The sequence below is a fragment of the Poeciliopsis prolifica genome, unplaced genomic scaffold (genome assembly GCF_027474105.1).
Source record: "Poeciliopsis prolifica strain line A6 unplaced genomic scaffold, Auburn_PproV2 SCAFFOLD008, whole genome shotgun sequence".
Taxonomy (NCBI): Eukaryota; Metazoa; Chordata; class Actinopteri; order Cyprinodontiformes; family Poeciliidae; genus Poeciliopsis; species Poeciliopsis prolifica.
The window spans coordinates 17051148-17055968 of NW_026562383.1; the positions used below are offsets into that span (position 1 = coordinate 17051148).

At 34.2% G+C, this 4821-nt stretch overlaps 1 long non-coding RNA gene across 1 annotated transcript; it reads right to left on the bottom strand.

The window, feature by feature from the left end:
- Nucleotides 1–1573: 1573 nt before the first annotated feature.
- Nucleotides 1574–4665, bottom strand: LOC129361600 (uncharacterized). The gene is made up of 3 exons (XR_008606158.1): nt 4035–4665; nt 2233–2262; nt 1574–2117 (listed from the first exon to the last, which is right to left on the bottom strand). It is a non-coding gene; the product is annotated as an uncharacterized LOC129361600 (long non-coding RNA).
- Nucleotides 4666–4821: the final 156 nt, after the last annotated feature.

Below are 4821 nucleotides of genomic sequence, written 5' to 3' on the forward strand. Positions count from 1 at the left end.
CAGGTGCTTCTCATTGACTTGCATAACAACTTAATAGAAAGTCACTAAAAATTCAAAGAGCAAGCATTTAAACAACTGCACTGACTTTAAGTTAAAGGATTTTCAAGTCTTTGAAAGCTATATGTTTTAGATTTAGAACTGTCTCTAATACATTATGGATCATACAAAATGAACCGTAGACAGTTATGGATGTTATCTATTTTGTGGTTTACAAAGATTTAGACCAATGTAGTAGAAGACACCCTGCGATAGACTGGCGACCTGTCCAGGGTGTACCCCGCCTCTCGTCTGGAACACAGCTGGAGATAGGCACCAGCACCTCACGACCCCGTTAGGGAGAAGGGTAACCGGAAAATGGATGGATGGGTGGATGGATAGTAGAAGTCAGCTTGAGAAATCGTCTGGAAACTATTGGGAAATAGTTGCAAAAAGGGAAGTCTTCATAACGCTGACTGTGATTTTATTTTCTTACTTCTCTGGAAAACATTTCATTAAGTTCAGTTTAAGTTGCTGTGAAAGTGAATTGAATTATAAAACAAGAGGCAAAGCTTTCTATTTTTCAATTATAGGGTACAAGTTAAATTTATTGTTTGATTTACTCTGCTATTTCTTTTAAATTTTGAATGTCATTTTCAGCCCTCCATACAAAAAACCTAAATTTGCCATGGATGTAAGTAATTCTGGCTTAAGTTGAAGTCTGTTGTTCAGATTATACTTTGTTAGCGCTTGTGTTTGTGTTGAGACAAGACCAAACAGTTCAGACATCGCTTTTAAACCTAATCCACAAACTAACATTATAAATTACAGGCCACTTTATTTCCTACTTATCTTACTGTCTACTACTTCCCCATTCTGATATTCGAACTTAACTTCAGCAAATCTTTTCTGTTAATGCCTTGAATTGCTTCCATGTGATTGGTCTATTCTGATTATTTGTACTGTGAGACGAATGTCTACCAATGAACGTATATTTTGGAAAATTAAATAGAAAGGTAAAACTGCCTTACACTTTCAAGAACATTTATTTTCAACGGAGGAATAAACTCACTGTAAACATCCAGGGGAGCAAATATTCAGTGTTATCTTTTAACCAAAAGTTAAAACTTTTCCAATGTTTTGTATTATTCGCCTGTAGTAGTTCTCATACAGACAGTTATTGCTTTATATTGGCACTAAGCACTATTGTGCTACCTTGGAGTACAGTCCATGAAACATATATTATGGATCCATTTATTACAAATACACTTAACGTATTTTAAAGATATGCATTTTACATTTTTAACATACAAGAAGTTCCACTAAATTCAGTCTAAATGGGATTTCCTTTGACAGAATTTAACAGAAAATGTCTTCTTTTCTGATGAAAATGTGTCATACTAAATAAAGAGCTGCCATATATAAACATGCCAAGTTTTTGTGACTTCCTCTAACATGATTTCAGTGGGAAGAAACATTCTCCCTCCTTTCTTTATCATTATGCAGAATTCATTTAAAGAAACCAATAATTACAGTGCTGACATTGTTTAACCCTAAACAAATATGGAAATGTAATTTAAAAAAAATGAACAGTATATCATCATGAACAGTTTAATGTCTTTTTTGAACATTGACAGGGTGTGTCCTCCATTTTACATTCAAACAGTAAAAGCAATAAACAGCATGTAGAAAAAGAGCTTAACATGTAGCAATTATATATACATTCTGTCATAGGTAGAGAAAGAACAAATACAGTTATTGTTAAATTACTGAATATTTATTGTTTGCAATAAAAACAAAATACTGAAGCATAGCTGTGTTTACACAAAATTTATCTCAGACTAGTTTGCACAACTTCAACTTCTGGAAACTCCTAAATCACAGAATTAAAATGGGCTCTGGATTTTCTGGGGAGATATCGGATACTTCAGCATTCTCGATCAATGTATTGGTGTCGACCACATCAGGCTGAGATTTTTCGCCATTGAAGTACAATGGATTGTCAAAGGTGGGGAAGGGACGAGGAGATCTCTTGTAGATCAAGAAAGCGACAATGGTCATTGTCGAGATGATGGCGATAAGCATCACGACCACCAAACTTGTGTGGGCACGACTGCGTGGATCGTCTCCTCCTTGAGGCTCTGCACATGCAACAAGCAGACAGGGATAAGTTTTACTCAGTGAAATTTGACAGTAATATTGGCAGAACATGCAAGTAATCAAAAACTGCACAAATCATTAAGAGGTTTAACTTACCCTGTTTTGGATCTGTATCTGTCATCATAACTGTTCAGAAAAAAAAAGTGTGAAAGAACGAATCTCTTTCTTAAGTTCAGCTGTGGTCTATATTTTGTAAGGTGTGTAATTTAGAACGGCTTCACTGGAATTTACAGAGTGCATATATTATTTAGTCAACGGACTAAATAATATATATTTTTAAAGTTTTGAGTCCATACATCAAGATACAGTGTAACAAAAATCAGCTACTATAATAATGAAGTTTATAGTCAAGTGTACACAGCAATAAATAGACTCCACTGGCATTATGTATCAACCAAAGATCTAGTCAAAGTGGAAGAACTGTTTGTATGAAGCTAATCCCACTTTATGGTTTGGTAGATCTTTATTCAGCTTTGCAGCAATTACTGCCATTATTTTATGCATGACTTTGGTCATACATAAAGTATTCAGTAGTATTATATTCTGTAGTACTACAGTATTCTGTAGTATATTTTACTACAGAATACTTTTGTAACAAAAGAATTTAATTGACTCAGTAAATTTAATTGGTCAAGTTTGTGTGGCAGCAGAATTAAACCGAATCATTAATATATATAATTGTAGTATCACTGCAAAATTTAAAGCCATGCATGTGCAAGATTGAAATACAAAGTGTGATTATGCTAATGTCTCTTTTTTTTCTGTTTGCATGTCTGTGACTTAAATGTTAAAAGGGATACATGGATAAAACACAACTCCAATAGCTTCATTCATGGAAAAGACAACTAAATCAATTCCAAAACAAGTTAATATAATTGCTTTCTGGAAAACTTGACTTCCCTTGTGGCATCCCCCATATTTTTAAAGTCCTAATTAATTTTTTCTCATACTATCTAAATTAATTTGAAATGAATGTGTCAAAGCTATTTTGTTTTTTGGCTTACATTGCTGCTCAATTTTTGCCTTAAATACACAGAGTTGCCACAAAGTTAAATCAAGCATATCCTAAATCTGGAACCATGATGGGTGTTCTACTCTTTTGACTATATTTGTACTGTTATCTCAGAGATGTGGGTTATAGCAAGGATGTTTCAGAGAACCGTTAGTAAATCTAGAAAACCCAGACTCCAAATGAGTCACGGTTTTTCTGATGCAAGTGTCCAAGGTAGAGATAGACTTTTTGTGACTTTGCTTTTACCGAATGTCTCATGAAAGCTGCTTTGCCACTAACACCATAGTGAATAACTAGCCTGTAGCCTCCACAGATCAGGCTTACTTTGGTTTGAGTGGATTGAGTGGGTTCCTAATCTGACTGTGATCCTCAGAGCTTTGAGACCTTTGATGCTTTTTTTGTTTCTTGGTCAGAAACTTTTAGCTTGCATGTTCCTGCTTTGAGAAGCAAATGACTAAAAAGAAACGTTATTTGCTTTTATCTTCCAGACATAGTGGATGTAATAAATGTTTTAAACAATAGTTACTTGTTTTTAGCAGGTTCACCATGCTACAAAATATATTTACTGCAAATATTAATGGCTAAAAGGATGATGCTTGCCAATCAGACCTAACAACAGCATCAACAGATCTGCTGCTGCTGCTATGCTTTGCTTATTCTCATATATTTCTATCAGAACCAGCACAATCTCAGTCAGTTAGAAAACTTCCTGGTTTTAGGAAGTTTTATCTTGTTCAAACCAAGCAGATGTTTCTTTTTTGTTTTTGTTTTTTATCTTTATACTGTAGAATAGTCACAACCGTCTCCCTGTCTACCCTCTGATCCTTTCTATCCATTTCAATAGGAGGAGGAAATCAGTTAAAACAAGAGCAGGGATAAGATTTACTTGCTTTTCTCTTGTCTCTCTCATTGCCGTCTCATCCCAGATGCTGCCGGTATGTACGACTGAAAGCACTGGTTGTCCTTGTGTTTTTGACAGCTCCACCTCCTTTCTGTTCTCATTTATCTCATGTTTGTATCAGCTGCTGCTACCCTCTCACTTCTCTGTGCTTCATTTATATTCCATGTACACAAAAACTGACTTCATCCTGTACAGCTTTGAAATATAGAGCCAAAGTGCATTGAAGTGCTTTTGTGTCAGTGGGTTGTCGGATATGTTTTAGGACTAAAACTTGATGTCCTTTCCAGCTCTCCCTCTAGTGGACAAGTTTTAATATTACCCCTGCCATGAGTTGAAGAAATCTTGATGCATCTACCTTTGTGGTGGGAAGAAATTATACATATAATAAGAACAAAAAACTAAATATTTAGGCTTTTGGTGAGAGCTGCCAAGGTCTTGTTTTCTTTTGTTGTGTGGAACATGCTATTTTTTTACATGCTTTTTATTTCTGATGTCAACTATCATTTGCTTTGTTTATTAGTTATTTACAAGTTCAAGTAAAGCAGAAAATCTTTTGTAAATAATTTAAGCTTCTTATGAAGCCAGACTGTATGTGTTGAATGAAGTGTTAAACAGATTTAAACCTAAAATAATCTTCACAGCAAATTAACATTTATTTAAAAAAAGGCAACTTTTTAAATTTATTATTGTCATTGAATTGTTTAAAGTTACTGTAACAGTTTTTCTATAATAGTATAAAATAATATAAAATATGAGAATAAAGGTATAAAGA